Source organism: Triticum aestivum, chromosome 6B (assembly GCF_018294505.1).
Source record: "Triticum aestivum cultivar Chinese Spring chromosome 6B, IWGSC CS RefSeq v2.1, whole genome shotgun sequence".
Taxonomy (NCBI): domain Eukaryota; kingdom Viridiplantae; phylum Streptophyta; class Magnoliopsida; order Poales; family Poaceae; genus Triticum; species Triticum aestivum.
In genome coordinates this window covers 507,247,107-507,270,419 of record NC_057810.1, presented here as the reverse complement: position 1 = coordinate 507,270,419, position 23,313 = coordinate 507,247,107, and the positions used below count along the sequence as shown (strand labels likewise).

The window sequence follows — 23,313 nt, the reverse complement described above, 5'->3', positions numbered from 1 at the left end:
GTTCAAGCGCCGCCTTCAGGACAACCTCGGCGCGCAGATGAAGCACCCCGACGAGGACGACCCGCCATGTTTGCCGACTTAGAGCTCGCTCTCCACGCCGAGACGTATAGACTTCGTCTCTTCGCGACACGCCCGAGATCTTCCCCGATCTCATCCTGCTCTGCTCGCATCGTCCCTCTCCAGTGGCGTCATCCCGCCGCCTCCCAGCAGGCTTCCAAGCGGTGACGGGTGTGGAGCTCCATGGAATAATCTAAGGCGGCAGATGAGGTACTTCCTCTCCTCATCTTTCTCTCACCATTTCCTTAGTGTCGACTGCAATGTGAAGCGAAGTAGTACTGTCAAAATGTGAGCATACTCTTGTTTTTCTCTATTTAGGTTCAGTCCAGTTCAGTTAGGTTCAGGTTCACCTTACTGGCATGACAACATGGGGCTCTGAAGATGGCATCTGAAGCATAGTAGTAATGTGTACGCTATCGATTTGTAACGTTGGCCATTTCTTGAAAACGTCTTGTAGTGGTCAATGGCATTCGTGAGCGAAAGTGTTTTCCTCTTGAACATGGCAAATTTGAAAGAAATTTCTATTGGTCACACAACAAATTCAGAAATTTATGTTCCCCAACACATGGCAGATTTTAGGAAGAAATGTAATCATCACATGACGATTTATGAATTCTGTTTTCTAAATCATGACAATTCTTGAAACAAATTTATAGTTGTCTGATGACAATTCTCGAAACAAATTGTGTTTTCTATAAAATGGCCATTGTTGAAATAAATAGTACACAACTATGCAACCTTTTTTGAATTGTATTTTCTATAGAATATGTCATCGTGTTCACATGGCAAATGCAGGTATTCTTTTTTGAATTGGACCATGACAAATGTAAAAAAAAATGTGTTTATAATGTCATTTTTATTGTAGAAACCATGGCAAATTCTCCCTTTATTGTTTGTACTATGGCATTTTTATGGCACTTTTGCCGTGTTTCTAGAAAACAAAATTCCTAAAAAAATTGGCATGTCCCATGGAAAAATCTAAATTTGCCATAATAAATGAACAAATTCTTTAACTTTGCCATGATGTGCACTGTTTTTAAGAACATGATGGCATATATTTGCGTAGGCACCATAGCAAAATTTATACGCAATTGCAATGCTTTGGTTTTTCTCAACATCATGGCAAGTAGTGTCGTGGTAATTTTTACACAGATTTGCCATTTTTGCCATGTTGTCATTTATTAGTTTTGAGTGTTTATGATCTCTTATTTGCTTCCAACTATGTACTACCTCCGTCCTGGTTTATTTGTCCTCTTCGTAATTTGTGCCGAATTTTTACCAAATATTTAACTAACAAAATGTTAATGCATGTCAACAAAAATTATATCGTTGGATTCATATTTGAATATAATTTAAAACGATATAATTTTTATTGACATGCATGAACATTTTGTTAGTTAAATTTATGGTCAAAATTTAACATAGAATACAATGAGGACCAATAAACAGGACGGAGGTAGTACATGACATGACATTTTACTTGGTTTTGTAGCTATAATCTTTGACGTTGCAAAAAAATTTTACATGGGCAATTTAAGTTTTGTACTACAACTATATGATAGCCATGACAAACTTTAATATGTTTTTGCCATGGCACTTAAGTAGCTATTCTACATCTCTTTAGTTACCATGGTAAAAAAAGTAAGATCTTTTTTGCCATGCCACCTTAAGTTTTGCAATACATATATAGACATGTCATGGCAAACCTTTGTATTATATATGTATTCATTACATGACAAAGTTTTACTTGATTTTTATTTATAAACTAGCCATGGCAAACTTTCTGATGTTTTCGCCATGTGCAGTTTAAGTTTTATACTACATTTAAAAAATTGCACTTATGGCAAATTTATTATATCTGACCATCGAAAATTTATTGTATTGGCCATGTCATTTTTGTTTGTGGGTAACATCACAAATAATTTTTTTGGAACCTAGCATGTAAAATTTATTGTACAAAATCTACGAATTTTGCTATGTCATTAGTTGCCATCATTTTAGAAAAAAATAGGGAAGTGAATTTTTCGTTACATGAAAAGATAACAGAAAAATTTGGAGTTGCCTTGGTCCACTATCTAGTTTTGCCAGCAAAGTCATAGAAAAAATAGTTGCCATGGTATAAAAATTGTAGGGGTGTTTAGAGAATTGTCATGCGTTATAGAGAATTTTTGTTCATGAATGCCTTGCGAGCATTACAAGATTGCCATGTGAACAACAACAAAAATATGAATGTGTGCGCTTGTAGAGAAATAGCAAAAAACAATTTTGAAATTTTCCATGTGAGTATTGAAAAAGTTTTTGTTATTATTTTTGTCATGCTTTTTCAGAAACCAAAGTCTTTTTAACTTGCCATTGTAAGTACAATGGGCTCGTAGGTCATCTAGGTCGCGCTAACATTAACAATTTTTATATAATGTTTATGACACCTTCGTATGTATATAGCATGACAATTTTATTTTTAGGAGCATGACAATCTATATTATCTAGATCATCTGTCATTGCACCGTCGGTGAAAAACAGCTACTATTTGGCAAAAACCGGTTTCGGTTTGATGGAAAGTGATTTCTATTTAGTGCAAAGCGGCTACTATTTTATGCAAAGCGGCTTGACATTTTTTAAGTTAATAAAGACGGATACTAGAGGTATGAAGTTGGATGGCCAGCTTCCGCATTCATGTTCACGAACAAGTCCACGTATGAATACTAGTTCTATTTTGTGGCTCATGCAAAAGTTGGTGCATCAAATCTCTTGATTTGTACCCTCAAAAAAATTTCTCCTGATCTGTAATAGGTGTGCCAAATCACAGGCGTGGACGTGGAGCAACACTGTTATTTCCAGTGGCATGTGCCGGCTCGCACGTCCTGGACGTCCTCGCTTCTACGCCGTGATACACCCGTTAGTTAATCGTGGGTCCTGTCCTACCTGCAAAGCTCAGTACACAGCGTATACGTCCGACAATACCTGACATGGCCCAATCCCGGCGAAAACGAGCGCCTAGCGATTTCAGGAGCAGGCGAGCTCATCCGCTCCTACGGATTTTCGTGCTCCCTTCTCCAGTTCTTATTGTTTCACGTAGTCTTTCCATTATTTGGCGCTAGAACTGGGAATAAGTGGGATCCCACTTAATCCGTGTAATCCATGCAATTTTTAGTGGGATGACAGAATTTCCCCACCAAATCATGTTGGGACTGGGTGGGCTGTGGTGGGATGCCCACCTACAGTCCCACCTGCAGTCCCGTGTCTTCTTCCTCCAGCGTCCTCCCGCTCCCATCCTCCTCCACCGACTGCCGTAAGCCTGGGTGCTCCTCTGGCCGCTACAACGCCCACCAACGCCGCATGCATACGCCACCGCCCTGTGCAGTTCCGCATCATCCAGATTGGCCCCATTCTGTCTCAGATCCCGTTCAGGAGGTTGCTTTGTCCTAGATCAGGCTGATGCTACCTCGTCGTGCAGGAGGTTGCCGCTGCCTCGTCCGCCAGGCAGGCCATGCACCTGGTCGCAAACCGGTCCGCACTGCTCTATCTCCAAATGGAGCCGCACCGCCTCAACTCAATTGAATGACGGTGTTGTAAACGGCGGCGGTGCTGCGCAACAGTAGCGGCATTTCTATAACATCACCTATGTTGTGAAGTTTCTGCAACATCATCGAGGTTGCAAGGGTTTCTATATCTAACTATCTCACACCCACTAACCTTAAGGGGAGTGCTAAGCATCGATCGGATGATAATCCTAGAAAATCGACCGTCCAGGCTATTATTCGGTGGAGCCGCGGACAACCGTCCGATCTCTCCTCGTGAGTTATTGAGCTTTTGCAACAAGCCCCGTGTTGCGCTTAGCGCTTTGCAACACAGCCTTGTTGCAATCCTCCCGGACAATTTTTTTGTTGCTTTTTCTGCCCAACAACCATCCAATCTACTCGCTGGGTCTTTGCAACAAGCATCATGTTGCACTCGCGTTCTGCAACCTTTGCAACAAGCCTCCTGTTGCGCTGCAACATGAGCCTTGTTGTAGTACTAAACATTTATTTTTCTGTGTCCGATCTACTCGCTAAACTTTGGCAACAAGTCTTGTGTCGCGCTCAGCTCTTTACAACACGAGCCTTATTGCAAATCCATCGAACAATTTTTTTTTCATTTTTTTCTGCGAAGCCTGCAATGTAGTTTGTGTTGCGCTTGTGCGTCTTGCAACAAGGGCCATATTGCAGACGGCTCATGCAGGAACACGTGGTGCGCGCACGACGCGGTGGGTGTTTCGCATCAGATTGGCCGGTTCATGGGAAGCGTTTCTGCTAACCTATCTATATTTTATATCTAAATAGCTAACCTCTGCTAAAATATTTCTTCTAATATGCAAGCATGTCACCTTACTATTAATCTATTTCTCCTGACATGCAGGCATGCTACCTCACCAAGTAACGTGGACGAAAACGGATCCATCTCAATATGCAACCCCCGACCAGCCCCAAAATAGTAAGCATCACGTTATTTAATCTGCACTCGCTGCCGGTGGTCAAATTAATGGTTCCAACTCCCAATGATTCAACAGGATAGCACAGAATCACTACAATATCTAAGCTCCCTCGAAATTAAGCATTGTGAGCGCTCCGGGGCTGGTATGGTCAACTGGCCACGTCTCTTATTTTCTTAGAAGAATCATTTTGATTTTCTTAAAAAAATTATGGTTTTTATTAGGTAAGTAGATATTGTTTTTTCTTGAACACGGTATAATCAAACTCGCTCACATACACGAGCATATACTCATCCCTATAAATGCACGAATGCAGGCCCTGTCTCTATGAGTATCTCTGAGAGACTGAGTCGGCATACCATCTTAAGATTGATGAAGTTTCCAATAGTTCATGGAACATCTCCTTCCACTAAACGCACATCGACGAAAGGCCTGTAGTAAATCAGGAAAATGTGAGCACTAATGTCAAGTCTGGGACTTGGGACTTGGACTCTGGCAGGAGGGGATACCAATGTCCTCCTAACCATCCAACACTAAATATTATTTACTATTTGGGTTAACACCCTAACTACGTGTGTCCAACACTTAATGTGTTATGTGTCACTTACTCCCTAAACTAAAACCACAATATTTATATTAGATCAGAGCGACTACTTTTTTGCGAGGAAAAAAAAGTTACATGTCGATCATGTACATCTGGTACGAAGAAAACTAATGATGCGGCCAATCATATCTACGCCTATAAAAGTGATGTGTCATCGCACAGCGGCACGATCACCGCCAGCTTGCCCCATCACCGCCTCCTCTGTGTCACATGGCTGCATGGGCGCTGTCAGTCCACCACCACGCCGCATGCCCCCGCCCATCTCTCCATCTCCCCCCTTCTCTCATGGTGGTACGTCTGAGCCATCACCGCCTCCTCCGCACCACACGGTTGCATAGGCAGCCGCCCATCACCTGCTCCTCCGCATCATATGGTTGCACAGGCACCGCCAATCCATCGCCGCCTCCGCACCACACGGTTGCACGGGCGCCCATCCCACACCGCCTCCTCCGCCCACAAGGTTGCACGGGCTTTGCCTGTCCACCACCACACCGCACACCCCACCCATCGCTCCATCTTTCTCCCCTTCTTTTGTGCGGTAATTAACGTCCAACGACTTCGACGCTTGGGGCCTAGAGACGACTATCGTCTTTGGAACTTGGTCGCCTTCATCAACACGCCATGGCCCACAAGGTCTGTAGTACAACTCTTGATATCTCCTTCCTCTCCCTCTGCCATCCCTTGTTTGGCAGCCCGATTCAAATTCAATATCGATCTCTTCGGTGCTAAATAAGTAGCAGATTATACCGGGATTTTATCTCACCGTGTAAGGTTTCAATTTGAAAGCATCATGCTTCACTTTTTAAGTACCAACTCCGTGCTTGTGGATTAACAACCTCACCCTGTCACGCAGTTTATACATGTCATGCTTTATGCTGCCTCTGTTCCACAGTGCAATGCATATTAGTTTTCTTTAAGTCAAAGATGTCCATTTGATCAAGTTTCTAAAATAAACTATCTATATCTGAAGTACTAAATAATTAAACTACAACAATACATGTGGATGTTGATTTTTTTTAAACACTTGGTCAAACACTGGCATGCTTGATTTTTAAAAAAATTATGTACTATATTTTAGAACGGAAGGAGTATTAATTAGGATATGGTTCCAAACCTAAGGAGCACGGTCTCTAACTGAATTTAATTGGCACTAACACAATAAGAAAAGATGATAAGTAGGTTTTCCTATGAAGATAATTTGGTTAATTGTCACCGCATCGCTTATTACACAACTGATCAGGCCTTATTAATGCATCAGTAATGTTACATTCAAATAAAAACTGAGATCAATCACTTGTACTGTTATCTATTGATCCTCCCATTTATGTCTCTTCCTCTTAGAGGCTGCTATAAACGTGATTCATTCCCTTTCCTGTCGTTAGCCAGTGCAAATCATTGCTTTCATTTCAAATATGTTCTTTCTATTTCGATTCTAACTACCCATATGAATGATCAATATTGAAAACCAGAAGCCATATACTTTGGTGCAGTGCTGCAACTTCCAAGTATTTCTCGCTTTCACTACCTTTTACCACTATTGTTGGTGTTTTGTATTATTTGTATGTGACCAAGGTAAATTACGAAATATTGATTGGTTAAATCATAGAGTTGTATGATTGTTGTAGATGAATACTACAATCAGAAGCCTCATTTACGCATATCATAGTTTTCAATTAGTTTTGCAAATGAATATTATCATGTCCATCCAGTAATATGGTTTAACCCTGCAGGTCCGGGACATGCTTGACGCCAACCACTACTTTGGATATGTTTTTGGCAATGCTGCTAACATATTTTTTTTGTGAAGAACAATAGTTGTAAAAAAATGTGAGTAATATTCTATCAAGTAAATGATGACGTGTCTTAGCATCTAGACATATCATGTAATGGAATAAAGGGTGTTCTCACCCCAAAATTATGGAAGCTAAAACATAAAAGGCCCATGAAAACACCTGCAAATAGAACAACAAGCAATCTATTCATGAATTAACAATCAAACAGATAAACGGTAGAAAAGTAGAACGGCGCAGCAAAGCGCGTGTATGTTTCTAGTCAGATCATATCTTTTGCAATTATTCAGTGCCAACGGGGCCGAATCGATCGACAGGGTTTTCTGGTGCACAAAACAACCAAGTCAACGGTTCTCTGAGATCACCAAGCGATCATTCCGTCAATCCGCAAGAAAGGAGCAATGTGGAGCACACTACAAAGTTGAGTCATCTATTTTGAAACGGATGGAGTACAAGTTAGTACTCCTTCCGTTCCTAAATATTTATCTTTCTAGAGATTTTAATTGACTACTACATACAGATATATATAGACATATTTTAGAATGTAGATTCACTCATTTTGTTTCGTATATAGTCACTTGTTGAAATATCTAGAAATACAAATATTTAGAAACGGAGGGAATAGTATAAAACTAGTAAAGCTATTTGCTACTCAATAGACAACCGGGCCTTGTATTACACATTTACACTACATGACCGCGCCTACACGCAATGAATTATGATTAGCCTAGCCACTCGGCATGGCTACTCTCTTCCCCTGTGACGCCGGCGTTACCACGCCGGAGGCCGACGAGGCTAAAACATCTTCTGCCGTTCGGCCCCCCAAGACGTCAAAAAACGCCGTCTAGGGTCGAGCTGGTGCGTACTATAGGCGTGGGGGGCGATTGCATTTCCAATCGTCGCCCCCGCGTTGCCCCAAACTCGGTGTAAATTTGGCGATTCGATTCGAATTTGGCACAAACTAACAATTTTTTCATACAAATTTGTACAAAGAAACAGAAAACAAACGAACTAGCCCTAGCCCTATTACGCCGCAGCCGCCCGCCATCTATATGCCGAGGAGCCTGTAGAACCGGGTGTAGTCGCCGCCGCCCTGCGTGCCGAAGCCGCCGCCGTCCCTGTTGCACCCCTGACCAGGGTCCCCGACGCGCGGGGGGTTGGACGACCCGATCGCGTCCTCCTCGTCGCTGTGGAGGACGACGACGCCGCCCTCCTCGCGATCGCGGCACCGGGCCTTGACGGGGCATAGCGCCGACAACCCGAAGGAGAGCGAACTGGAGCCCGACGACGAGGAGGTCGCCGACCCCATTCGCCTCGGCGTCCAGGAGCTGCCACGGTGGCAAGAGAAGGACGGGTGTGCCGGGTACTCGAGGCGCGGCGTGTTGCCGGTCTCGATGTAGTCGAGGACGGCCTCGAGGGTGCGGCCGGGCATGCCCTGTTGGGGAACGTAGCAGAAATTCAAAATTTTCCTACGAGTCACCAAAATCTATCTATGGAGAGACTAGCAACGAGAGAGAGGAGTGCATCTACATACCCTTGTAGATCGCTAAGCGGAAGCGTTCAAGAGAACGGGGTTGAGGGAGTCGTACTCGTCGTGATCCAAATCACCGAAGATCCTAGTGCCGAACGGACGGCACCTCCGTGTTCAACACACATGCAGCCTGGTGACGTCTCCCGTGCCTTGATCCAGCAAGGAGAGAGGTAGAGGTTGGGGAAGACTCCGTCCAGCAGCAGCACAACAGCGTGGTGGTGGTGGAGGAGCATGGCACTCCAGCAGGGCTTCGCCAAGCACCGCAAGAGACGAGGAGGGAGAGAGGTAGGGCTGCGCCAAGAGAGAGCAAAACTCATGTGTTTGCAGCCCCCAATACCTCAAGTATATATAGGGGAAGGGGAGGGGTTGCGCCCCCATCTAGGGTTCCCTACCTAGGGATGGCGGCAGCCCCAAAACCCATCTAGGGTGCGGCCAAGGGGGGGAGAGGGGGAAACTTGCCCCCCAAGCAAGGTGGAGGCGCCCCCTCCCCAAACCCTAGGCGCCTTGGGCCCTGGTGGGGGGGGGGGGCGCACCAGCCCACCTGGGGCTGGTCCCCTCCCACACTTGGCCCATGCAGCCCTCTGGGGCCGGTGGCCCCACCTGGTGGACCCACGGGACCGTCCCGGTGGTCCTGGTACGTTACCGATAGCACCCGAAACTTTTTCGGTGACCAAAACAGGACTTCCCGTATATAAATCTTTACCTCCGGATCATTCCGGAACTCCTCGTGACGTCCGGGATCTCATCCGGGACTCTGAACAACATTTGGTAACCACATATATCTATTCCCTATAACCCTAGCGTAATCGAACCTTAAGTGTGTAGACCCTACGGGTTCGGGAGACACGTAGACATGACCGAGACAACTCTCTGGCCAATAACCAACAGCGGGATCTCGATACACATGTTGGTTCCCACATGTTCCACGATGATCTCATCGGATGAACCACGATGTCGAGGATTCAATCAATCCCGTATTCAATTCCCTTTGTCTAGCGGTATAGTACTTGCCCAAGATTTGATCGTCGGTATCCCGATACCTTGTTCAATCTCGTTACCGGCAAGTCTCTTTACTCGTTCCGTAACACATCATCCCGTGATCAACCCCTTGGTCACATTGTGCACATGATGATGATGTCATACCGAGTGGGCCCAGAGATACCTCTCCGTCACACGGAGTGACAAATCCCAGTCTTGATTCGTGCCAACTCAACAGACACTTTCGGAGATACCTATAGTGCACCTTTATAGCCACCCAGTTACGTTGTGACGTTTGGTACACCCAAAGCATTCCTACGGTATCCGGGAGTTGCACAATCTCATGGTTTAAGGAAATGATACTTGACATTAGAAAAGCTTTAGCATACGAACTACACGATCTTTGTGCTAGGCTTAGGATTGGGTCTTGTCCATCACACCATTCTCCTAATGATGTGATCCCGTTATCAATGACATCCAATGTCCATGGTCAGGAAACCGTAACCATCTATTGATCAACGAGCTAGTCAACTAGAGGCTTACTAGGGACATGGTGTTGTCTATGTACCCACACATGTATCTGAGTTTCCTATCAATACAATTATAGCATTTATAATAAACGATTATCATGAACAAGGAAATATAATAATAATAACTAATTTATTATTGCCTCTAGGGCATATTTCCAACAGTCTCCCACTTGCACTAGAGTCAATAATCTAGTTCACATCGCCATGTGATTAACACTCACAGGTCATATCGCCATGTGACCAACATCCAAAGAGTTTACTAGTGTCACTAAACTAGTTCACATCATCATGTGATTAAGACTCAATGAGTTCTGGGGTTTGATCATGTTTTGCTTGTGAGAGAGGTTTTAGTCAACGGGTCTGCAACATTCAGATCCGTATGTACTTCGCAAATCTCTAGGTCATATTGTAAATTCTGCTTCCAGCTCCACTTGGAGCTATTCCAAATGGTTGCTCCACCATATGTATCCGGTTTGCTACTCAGAGTCACTCGGATAGGTGTTAAAGCTTGCATCGACGTAACCCTTTACGTCGAACTCTTTATCACCTCCATAATCGAGAAACATGTCCTTATTTACTCCAAGGACAATTTTGACCACTGTCCAATGATCCATTCCTGGATCACTCTTGTACCCCCTTGACAGACACGTGGCAAGGCACATATCAGGTGCGGTAGAAAGCATGACATACTGTATAGAGCCTATGGCTAAGGCATAGGGGCGACATTCGTCCTTTCTCTTTCTTCTGCCGTGGTCGAGCTTTAAGTCTTAACTTCATACCTTACAACTCAGGCAAGAACTCCTTCTTTGACTAATCCGTCTTGAACACCTTCAAGATCATGTCAAGGTATGTGCTCATTTGAAAGTACCATTTAGCGGTTTTTGATCTGTCCTCATAGATCTTCATGCTCAATGTTCAAGCAGCTTAATCCAGGTTTTTTATTGAAAAACACCTTTCAAACAACCCTATATGCTTTCCAGAAATTCTACATCATTTCCGATCAACAATATGTCAACAACATATACTCATCAGAAATGCTATAGTGCTCCCACTCACTTCTTTGGAAATACAAGTTTCTCATAAACTTTGTATAAACCCAAAATCTTTGATCATCTCATCAAAGCGTATATTCCAACTCCGAGATGCTTACTCCAGTCCTTAGAAGGATTGCTGGAGCTTTGCATACTTGTTAGCATCTTTCAGGATTGACAAAACCTTCTGGTTGTATCACATACAACCTTTCCTCAAGAATAACGTCGAGGAAACAATGTTTTGACATCCTATCTGGAAGATTTAAAAAATCATGCAGTAATTGCTAATATAATTCCAACAGACTCTTAGCATCGCTATGAATGAGAAAGTCTCATCGCAGTCAACTCCTTGAACTTGTCGGAAAACATCTTAACGACAAGTCGAGCGTCCTTAATGGTGAAACTTACCATCATTGTCCGTCTTCCTTTTAAAATCCATCTGTACTCAAGAGCCTTACGACCATCAAGCAGTTCTTCCAAAGTCTACACTTTGTTTTCATACATGGATCCTCTCTCGGATTTTACGGCCTCGAGCCATTTGTCGGAATCTGGGCCCACCATCGCTTCTCCATAGCTCGTAGCTTCATTGTTGTCTAGCAACATGACCTTAAGACAGGATTACTGTACCACTCTGAAGTAGTACACATCCTTGTCACCCTACGAGATACGGTAGTGACTTGATCCAAAATTTCATGATCACTATCATAAGCTTCTACTTCAACCAGTGTAGGCGCCACAGGAACAACTTCATGTGCCCTGCTACACACTAGTTGAAGTGATGGTTCAATAACCTTATCAAGTCTCCACCATCCTCCCACTCAATTCTTTCAAGAGAAACTTTTCCTTGAGAAAGGACCTGATTCTAGAAACAATCCCTTTTGCTTTCGGAACTGAGACTGGTGGTATACCCAACTGTTTTGGGTGTCCTATGAAGATGCATTTATCCGCTTTGGGTTCGAGCTTATCAACCTGAAACTTTTTCACATAAGCGTCGCAGCCCCAAACTTTTAAGAAACGACAACTTAGGTTTCTCCAAACCATAGTTCAAACAGTGTCGTCTCAACAGAATTACGTGGTGCCCTATTAAAGTGAGTGCGGTTGTCTCTAATGCCTAACCCATGAACGATAGTGGTAATTCGATAAGAGACATCATGGTACGCACCATATCCAATAGGGTGCAACTATGATGTTTGGACACACCATCACACTATGGTGTTCCAGGCGGTATTAATTGTGAAACAATTTCCACAATGTCTTAATTGCGTGCCAAAGCTCGTAACTCAGATACTCATCTCCATGATCATATCATAGACATTTTATCCTCTTGTCACGATGATCTTCAACTTCACTCTGAAATTACTTGAACCATTCAATAATCCAGACTTGTGTTTCATCAAGTAAATATACTCAGTATCTACTCAAATCATCCGTGAAGTAAGAACACAACGATATCCACTGCGTGCCTTAGCACTCATTGGACTGCACACATCAAAATGTATTACTTCCAACAAGTTGCTTTCTTGTTCCATTTTACTGAAAACGAGGCTTTCAGTCATCTTGCCCATGTGGTATGATTTGCATGTCTCAAGTGATTCAAAATCAAGTGAGTCCAAACGGTCCATTTGCATGGAGTTTCTTCATGCATATACACCAATAGACATGGTTCGCATGTCTCAAACTTTTCAAAAACGAGTGAGTCCAAAGATCCATCAACATGGAGCTTCTTCATGCGTTTTATACCAATATGATTTACATGGCAGTGCCACAAGTAGGTGGTACTATCATTACTATCTTATATCTTTTGGCATGAACATGTGTATCACTACGATCGAGATTCAATAAACCATTCATTTTAGGTGCAAGACGATTGAAGGTATTATTCAAATAAACAGAGTAACCATTATTCTCCTTAAATGAATAACCGTATTGCGATAGACATAATACAATCATGTCTATGCTCAACGCAAACACCAAATAACAATTATTTAGGTTTAACACCAATGTCGATGGTAGAGGGAGCGTGCGATGCTTGATCACATCAACCTTGGAAACACTTCTAACACATATCATCAGCTCACCTTTAGCTAGTCTCCATTTATTCCGTAGCTTTTATTTCGAGTTACTAACACTTAGCAACCGAACCGGTATCTAATACCCTGGTGCTACTAGGAGTACTAGTAAAGTACACATTAACATAATGTATATCTAATATACTTCTATCGACCTTGCCAGCCTTCTCATCTACCAAGTATCTAGGGTAATTCTGCTCCAGTGGATGTCCCCCTTATTATAGAAGCACTTAGTCTCGGGTTTGGGTTCAACCTTGGGTTTCTTCACTAGAGCAGCAGCTGATTTGCCGTTTCATGAAGTATCCCTTCTTGCCCTTGCCCTTCTTGAAACTAGTGGTTTCACCAACCATCAATAATTGATGCTCCTTCTTGATTTCTACTTTCGTGGTGTCAAACATCGCGAGTATCTCAAGGATCATCATATCTATCCCTGATATGTTATAGTTGATCACGAAGCTCTAGCAGCTTGGTGGCAATGACTTTGGAGAAACATCACTATCTCATCTAGAAGATCAACTCCCACTCGATTCAAGTGATTGTTGTACTCAGACAATCTGAGCACAAGCTCAACGATTGAGCTTTTCTCCCTTAGTTTGCAGGCTAAGAAAATCATCGGAGGTCTTATACCTCTTGACGTGGGCACGAGCCTGAAATCCCAATTTCAGCCCTCGAAACATCTCATATGTTCCGCGACGTTTCGAAATTGTCTTTGGTGTCTCAACTCTAAACCATTTAACATTACCCACTGAACTATCACGTAGTCATCAAAACGTGTATGTCAGATGTTCGCAGCATCCACAAACGACATTCGAGGTTCAGCACACCGAGCGGTGCATTAAGGACATAAGCCTTCTATGCAGCAATGAGGACAATCCTCAGTTTACGGACCCAGTCCGCATAATTGCTACTATCAACTTTCAACTATATTTTCTCTAGGAACATATCTAAAATAGTAGAACTAAAGCGCGAGCTACGACATAATTTGCAAAATCCTTTTGACTATGTTCAGGATAATTAAGTTCATCTTATGAACTCCCACTTAGATAGACATCCCTCTAGTCATCTAAGTGATTACATGATCCGAGTCAACTAGGCCGTGTCCGATCATCACGTGAGACAGACTAGTCATCATCGGTGAACATCTTCATGTTGATCGTATCTACCATACGACTCATGCTCGACCTTTCGGTCTCTTGTGTTCCGAGGCCATGTCTGTACATGCTAGGCTCATCAAGTCAACCTAAGTGTTTCGCGTGTGTAAATCTGGCTTACACCCGTTGTATGTGAACGTTAGAATCTATCACACCCGATCATCACGTGGTGCTTCGAAACAACGAACTTCCGCAATGGTGCACAGTTAGGGGGAACACTTTTTTGAAATTTTAATGAGGGATCATCTTATTTACTACCATCGTTCTAAGCAAATAAGATGCATAAACATGATAAACATCACATGCAATCAAAAAGTGACATGGTATGGGCAATATCATTTTGCTCCTTTTGATCTCCATCTTCGGGGCTCCATGATCAGCATCGTCACCGGCATGACACCATGATCTCCATCATCGTGTCTCCATGAAGTTGTCTCGCCAACTTATTACTTCTACTACTATGGCTAACGGTTTAGCAATAAAGTAAAGTAATTACATGGTGTTGTTCAATGACACACAGGTCATACAATAAATTAAGACAACTCCTATGGCTCCTGCCGGTTGTTATACTCATCGACATGCAAGTCGTGATTCCTATTAAAAGAACATGATCAATCTCATACATCACATATCATTCATCACATTCTTTTGGCCATATCACATCACATAGCATACCCTACAAAAACAAGTTAGACGTCCTCTAATTGTTGTTTGCATGTTTTACGTGGCTGCTATGGGTTTCTAGCAAGAACGTTTCTTACCTACGCAAAACCACAACGTGATATGTCAATTGCTATTTACCCTTCATAAGGACCCTTTTCATCGAATCCGATCCGACTAAAGTGGGAGAGACTGGCACCCGCTAGCCACCTTATGCAACAAGTGCATGTCAGTCGGTGGAACCTGTCTCACATAAGAGTACGTGTAAGGTCGGTACGGGCCGCTTCATCCCATGATGCCGCCGAATCAAGATAAGACTAGTAACGGTAAGCATATTGAACTAAATCAACGTCCATAACAACTTGTGTTCTACTCGTGCATAGAATCTACGCATAGACCTAGCTCATGATGCCACTATTGGGGAACGTATCAGAAATTCAAAATTTTCCTACGAGTCACCAAGATCTATCTATGGAGAGACTAGCAACGAGAGAGAGGAGTGCATCTCCATACCCTTGTAGATCGCTAAGCGTAAGCGTTCAAGAGAATGGGGTTGAGGGAGTCGTACTCGTCGTGATCCAAATCACCGAAGATCCTAGTGCCGAACGGACGGCACCTCCGTGTTCAACACATGTGCAACCCGGTGACGTCTCCCGTGCCTTGATCCAGCAAGGAGAGAGGGAGAGGTTGGGGAAGACTCCGTCCAGCAGCAGCACAACGGCGTGGTGGTGGAGGAGGAGCATGGCACTCCAGCAGGGCTTCGCCAAGCACCGCAAGAGACGAGGAGGGAGAGAGGTAGGGCTACGCCAAGAGAGAGGAAAACTCATGTGTTTGCAGCCCCCAATACCTCAAGTACATATAGGGGAAGGGGAAGGGCTGCGTCCCCATCTAGGGTTCCCTCCCTAGGGGTGGCGGCAGCCCCAAAACCCATCTAGGGTGCGGCCAAGGGGGGGGGGAAGGGGGAAACTTGCCCCCCAAGCAAGGTGGAGGGCCCCCTCCCCAAACCCTATGCGCCTTGGGCCCTGGTGGGGGGGGGGGCGCACCAGCCCACCTGGGGCTGGTCCCCACCCACACTTGGCCCATGCAGCCCTCTGGGGCCGGTGGCCCCACCTGGTGGACCCCCGGGACCCTCCCGGTGGTCCCGACACGTTACCGATAGCACCCGAAACTTTTTCGGTGACCAAAACAGGACTTCTCATATATAAATCTTTACCTCCGGATCATTCCGGAACTCCTCTGACATCCAGGATCTCATCCGGGACTCCGAACAACATTCGGTAAACATGTATATCTTTTCCCTATAACCCTAGCGTCATCGAACCTTAAGTGTGTCGACCCTACGGGTTCGGGAGACACGTAGACTTGACCAAGACAACTCTCTGGCCAATAACCAACAGCGGGATCTGGATACCCATGTTGGTTCCCACATGTTCCACAATGATCTCATCGGATGAACCACGATGTCAAGGATTCAATCAATCCTGTATTCAATTCCCTTTGTCTAGCGGTATAGTACTTGCCCGAGATTCGATCGTCGGTATCCCGATACCTTGTTCAATCTCGTTACCGACAAGTCTCTTTACTCGTTCCGTAACACATCATCCCGTGATCAACCCCTTGGTCACATTGTGCACATGATGATGATGTCATACCGAGTGGGCCCAGAGATACCTCTCCGTCACACGGAGTGACAAATCCCAGTTTCGGTTCATGCCAACCCAATAGACACTTTCGGAGATACCTGTAGTGCACCTTTATAGCCACCCAGTTACGTTGTGACGTTTGGTACACCCAAAGCATTCCTACGGTATCCAGGAGTTGCACAATCTCATGGTCTAAGGAAATGATACTTGACATTAGAAAAGCTTTAGCATACGAACTACACGATCTTTGTGCTAGGCTTAGGATTGGGTCTTGTCCATCACACCATTCTCCTAATGATGTGATCCCGTTATCAACGACATCCAATGTCCATGGTCAGGAAACCGTAACCATCTATTGATCAACGAGCTAGTCAACTAGAGGCTTACTAGGGACATGGTGTTGTCTATGGACCCACACATGTATCTGAGTTTCCTATCAATAGAATTATAGCATAGATAATAAACGATTATCATGAACAAGGAAATATAAAAATAATAACTAATTTATTATTGCCTCTAGGGCATATTTCCAACATGCCCCACCATTCACACCGCCCGTCGGTGTTGTATCGGCCGCGGGGGATGGTGCCGTTGGTGGAGGCGATCTGCTCTTCGCGACAATGCTCGAAGTACATCGTCCATAGCGTGTGGCTGTCGACGACGTACCTCGGCTTGTTCCGCTGCGCCTTCGGCAGCAACGATCGGATGCGGGCGATCTCGGCCCGCCGTTCAGTCCTGATGGGCACCGGGGGTACTGGGACGCCGCTGACGCTCAACTTCCACATGCCTGGCACCCGCATGTCTAGGGGCACCAGATAGTCGGCCTCATAGAGGAGGCGCGCCTCGGGCTCGTGGAGATGGCAGCAGCCGAAACCGTTCGCCGTCGCGGCAGAGCTGGCGTATCGCTCAGCCATTGCTCGTCAGTGGGGAAGTGGGGGAGAGTTGTTTCTGTGGCGAGTCGAGGCGAGAGAGAAGGCGAGTTGTGGCGACTGTGGCGTTCACTGGCGGGGAGGTCGACTTTTATAGCCGAAGCTGGGCGGTGAGAATCTGCATGCCGGGCGACGCGTGGCGGGAGCGGGTGGGACACGCGTCGTAGCGCCTTCACTGCGCCGCCTGTGAGGCATCAATGGTGATTGACCGGCGCGGCAGCGCGGCACCCTTGGTGTTGATTCCCGTGGGAACCGAGGCGATGAGGACGACGAAGCGGCGTGTCGCTAACTCGGCGGGCCCATTCTCGTTTGCGCCAAAATCGGTTTCCCCGGCGCCCCCAGTGCGCCAGGTTCAGGTTGGGTGTGCCGGCATCAATTTTGGCCCGAACAGAAGAAACGGGCTCCTGGGGCGTGACTGGGCCGTTTTTGGGGCGCCGGTGCTAAAAAACGGCCTGGGGGCCTGTTGGGGGCGCGGCTGGAGATGCTCCAAGAAAATTGACAAGGAAGCACGGAGAGTGGTGTCCACCTACGAGTCCGTTCCCAGGGGAACCCTGTGGGATTACTGCCGCCACCCGAGCCGCTGGCACATAATCCTGCCGGTCATGGTGAGCTCCATGGTCGCAGAGCAGCATTCTGACGTGCTCCTTGTTACGATGCCCAAGTCCGGGACTACCTGGATCAAGGCCCTCCTCTGAGTAAATAGCATAAAACTACTAATTTACAGGTTCAAAAAACAATTGAAAATATTTTTTTTCTCTGATAACTACCAAGCGAGAGGTCGGCTGTTTCAAAAAACCCAAATTGCCATGTTTTTAAGATTTAAACTGTTTTCTGACAGATGCAGCCCAGACGTCAGGTCCCACGTGGCACAAAAGTCAACGCGGTTAACTGAAAAATTAAGTTGACCGTTATGACCGATAGGGCCCACATGTTATTCTCAATAAAATTTGCAATGAAAAAAAGACAATGTAGTTTTTCCCCACCCCAACCGCGGACGATGGCCCAACAGGAGCGCGACCCAGCACGGCAGCGCCGCCACCCGTTGATCTGACTTCCCGGTATAATCCGCCGTCGCCGGCGAGGTCGCCCTCGACCGCCGCGCTCCAACGGCCACCCCCGCATGTTTCCTTCCTTCTCATGCCTCGAACTGAAACTCGCCGGCTGCGGCCATTGATGCATCCTCCGAGCTTGGCCCGACACCGCGCCGTCGCACCACGTCACCGACGGGACCACACCACCTCCCCCTACCGGTCCCCACGCTGGCAGCCGTGTTGCGTAGCCGGCTCCGCCTGCCGCAGGAGTGAATGCATACATAGGTCCCCCTCGTTCTCTCCTAGAATCCATGCAGTGACCACTCCCGCAGCCTAGTGCAGGCCCGAACCATGCGAGGGTGGCCAGGTCGAGGCTAAGGCAGCCACCGGAATTGAAACGCCGGCATTGGCTGGCGACGGATGCACCCCGCCGCCCGCATACAGCCATGAACGGCGCCAGCCTGCCTTGGACCTCGACCTCTGCCGCCTGGACCGCCATGGTCACATCTGAGGCCGCGCGCTGGATCTAGCAAGCTCTCCTCCCCAACGAGCAACCGAGCTCTCCTCCCCATGGAGATGCACACACACACAAGGTGATCGACGAAATGAGGCAGAGAGGAAATGATTCAAAAGAGGAGGTTGTGTAGCGACCCGACCTCAGACGGTCAAGCCTCTGTGTTACTGTGCCATCCCTGGATCAGTATGCTGGCACACACAGTACATCAATGTATATATCAAAGTGCAATCACATGTATAAATAACGTAAAATGATATATACCTCATAATACTCAGCGGAAACAATCAAACGGGTGTGGAGTCCCATCAACGCCATCGGCAGGTTGAGTGTAGACCGTAACCCTGTATCGTAATTCTTACTCGTCGAGGAAATATCTGCAACATGATACGTTGCAGCCGTGTAGGTCAGTACATTGAATGTACCGACAAGATCACAATAAAAAGAACAGATGATAAAACTATACTATATGCATTATGGCTTTGTGGCTCTGTATCTGAATTTTGTTTGCGTAAAAGCTGATTGTTTTCCCTACATCAAAGGAATAAATGAAGTCTATACTATGGAGTTTTCTATCATGACATGGTTCCGCCAACCGATGTCTCATAGCCCAAAATCATCATAAGTTGCCCACAATTAAGTTATCAGTCTGGTGTTGAGAGTTCCGAGATAGATCCAAGTCCAGAGGCTCAAATTGTCCGTAACCGGGGACACGGCTAATCGATTAGGTTTAAACCCTCTGCAGAGGTTTGTACACTTTACCCGCAAGATTCGATCCCTCTCTTTACGTTCTCGCACTTCAGGGTGTTTGAGAACAAGATGACCGAAACATGGTCTTCCGAAGAGTTCCTCTGACCACTGTCCGGTGCTCATCCAATCCTACCGTAGTTCTACATCTGCTAGCACCGTCCCAGCCAGAGTCACAACTAAGGTCAACCAAGCCAGAGCCCATAGTGACTTGCGGTTGCACAGGTAAGCTTCCGGGCATGAAGTATTCTTCCGTCTCTTTGAGTCTGGGTGAAGCTTTCCGCAAGATGTCATGGCGCTTCTCCATGCATCCCGGCCAACCACTGGTTTCTCCAGGGTGCCCGTCAACCATCCTTCACCCAGTAGTGTGTATTGAATTCTTGTCTCGAGTCTTGAAGTCTTGAGGCCTTGAAGATGCAGTCCTTGCAGATGCCATCATGGAGCTGTCGTCATTGACGTAGAGTCCTCCTTCTTCACACCACTCTCGTGCACTCATACCAACCCCGTCTACTATAGCGTAGCATTAAAGTAAATGACGTCCCGGGCTTGGTAACAGGGTGATGGGTTCCTACCTCATGCATACTAATCAACTACAAGAATTCAATATCACTACTGAAGGGTGGTTGCAAAGATGCCACTAAATGCAATAAAACATAGGTATGAAAGCATGGTCAAAGTGAACTTGCCTGGTAATACTTGATGAAGATAATAACGCTCTCAGAATAAAGACTTGGTAGAACTATTCGTCACTCCGTTGAAAATCTATATAGTCAAACATAGCATTCACATAAGCAAACATCCTAGCAAACAATTTTAGCACTCAAAATAACAATCAAAACAGCAAGGAAAATCGATAATAAAACTCAAACAAAATCAAAAGAAACTTCAAATAAAACTACAAAGAAAAATTACTAACGAAGATCTATGACTTTGCTACAAACATCTAATTTTGCCGTAAGTAAAAACTAAACAACAATTAAAATACTAAACTAATAAATTAACAGAAAATAAAATGCAAAATAACTAATTTAACAGAAAGTATTTTTTTTATAAAATTTTATTTGTAAAAAGAAACAAATAAAAAGCTTTTATAAAACTTTAACTATGACCTATAGAAGGTTTCATACAAAACTAAGGAAAATAATTTTTTTTTTAAATAAAATAAATTTTCTCCTGTTGTCTAACAGAAACACAACTAATTTTGTCAAAAGTGACAAAAAGAAATACTTTAAAACTAATAAAACAATAAAGAAGAAGCTAAAACAGAACTAATACTAAAACAGTACTGTTTTGCTAAAAACCTAATTTAAAATAATCTGAAAATAAAATACTAAATACCACTGGATAAACAAAAGTCCTAGAGACCAGGAGCAAAAGGAATTAATTAAAAACCTATTTTTAAACTCCCGGAATAAGTAAAACAAGCTTTAATTCAAATCTGATCTAACTCAATTTTTATAAATCCAAACATAGACAAATTATATATTTTTGGAAACTACAAGAAAATTGTGATCTAACGCAAAAAGAATCAGCATCATTGGACTTCTAGATCAAAAGTTATAAGCTAAACAAGAACGGAACTAAATCTGTTACGGAAATAAATCTGAAAACGAAAACGGAGTTACCTGTACGTGAGGCAGAGATGGTAGGAAGGAGACGGCGATGTGGAGGGCTGCTCCGGCGAGGGGGGCGAGGTCGCCGGCGAGGGTGGGGGTGGCGGAGGAGGGGGTCGGCGCTAGGGGAGGTGGCGCTGGGCGATGGGGAGGTTCCAGGAGAGCTCCTGGTGAGCGTTTCTAGGCAGGAAAAGGAGGACGGTGGCGAGAAGGCTACGGGCAGGGAGGGGGCGTGGTGATGGGAGGAATGGAACGAGGAGAGGGAGGGGGTTTTATAGGCGGTCTCGGGAGGCGCTGGGATGGAAAGACGAGGGAGATCGGGAAGGTGGGGATTCCTGTCTCCATGGATATGGAAAGCTTCTGTAACGTGAGAGGAAACAGAGGAAGGAGATGATCTCTTGTTGGGCTAGAATAGGAAAGTGCTTAATGGGCCAGGTTTTTCCTAATAAAAACGATTCCATTCCTATTTTTAAAATTAGGAAACAAAAGGGAAAAGATCTAGAAACAAATCGGAATAAACGAAACGGGATCAAATCCTACTAGTATTAGGAAAAAGGAAAAGGAGCGGCTCCCTGGCTCCCTTGGTGCGGCGCGTGTGATGGCCTTGTGGCTGGCCGGTGGTTTTGGCGGCTTGGGCCTTTGGCCCAAGGCGCTGCGGTATTTTTTTTTTAAACAAAAATTTCAGAGAACAAAAAAAAATGACTAAAACTTTTATATAAGCATATAATATACCAAAATTTGCAGAAAAAGATTTTCTACAACATGGACATTATTTTAGCTTCAAATAAAATTCACAAAAATTCTAATAATTCACACAGTGTTACTGGTCCAATAAAATCCAATAAAAATTATTTTTAAAATACCAAAATGACTTCAAATTAATTTCTCTCCAATTTTCTGATGTAGGGAATCATGTTACCCTATTTTCCATATATTTTGTTTTTGGAGAAAAATAATTTGAATAAAACTCAAATAACTCCAAATTGAAAATAAATTCAAAAGAACTTTGAATTTAATTCTTTGAAACTCCCAACTCATATTTCATATAATTTGAAGAAGTCATTTTATCTTCGCTCGTGAAAATCACTGAGTTGCATGAAGTTTATGAATTAGAAAATATTTCCAAATGAAATTCAAATATTTTCAACACCCCTTTTTCATTTAAATGGAAGAAGTCATGTTATCCTCTCTCCAGGGTTTTGTGATGAGAAATATTTGAATTCACGGAGATCAGAAAGCAAAAATGAAAGTTTGGGAAAGTCCTTTTATTCCCTCTCATTTAACTTTCAAAAAGTTTCAAATTTCACTCAATCAATCACACAACAATTCAAACAAACAAACAAATCTATCTATTTATTATAACATTCCAAAATTTAGAATTTTGGGATGTTACAAATCTACCACCCTTAAAATGAATCTCGTCCTCGAGATTCGGAGAGGCTAGCAAGAAATAGGTTAGGGTTTGGGGGTCTTCAAAAATCCATCGATCATCTCCGGGGTCTCGGGTGCTACCACCCTTAGAAGCATCGTTACAGTTCCATCAAAACTCATATACTCCATCCTTATCGTTGACAGTGTTGGTCTTCTCAGATTGTAAGGATAAATCCTTCTCTGGGCTCTTTCGGTAGTGGCATAAGCTTTTCCTCAATTCTTTTGTCCTTTCATCTTGGTAAGGTTATTCCGAGATTGGGTCTTCTTAGCTGATAGGTCCGTGTCCATTCTAGTCAACTATCGAAATACTCATGGTGGTCTACAATTTATGGTTTCTCCTGCAGAAAACGGGTCTGGGTTGAACCTCACCGTATAACCTACGATTGGCAACGGTTGCCTGTAAAGGGGTTCCATCGTCCTACCATTCTATGGTTTCATGGCTTATCGCGTCGACACCCTTCAAAGGTTTTTGAGGCTCTCTGATTTTCCATCAACATATGATAGTTCCTGATAGAAGTCTTCGGTATGGGGGCCAA

General features: G+C 44.5%; 1 pseudogene; it reads left to right on the top strand.

Moving 5' to 3' along the window:
- Nucleotides 1-7,659: 7,659 nt before the first annotated feature.
- LOC123139324 (cytosolic sulfotransferase 5-like) overlaps nucleotides 7,660-23,313 on the top strand; it is a 32,464-nt pseudogene continuing 16,810 nt past the window's right edge.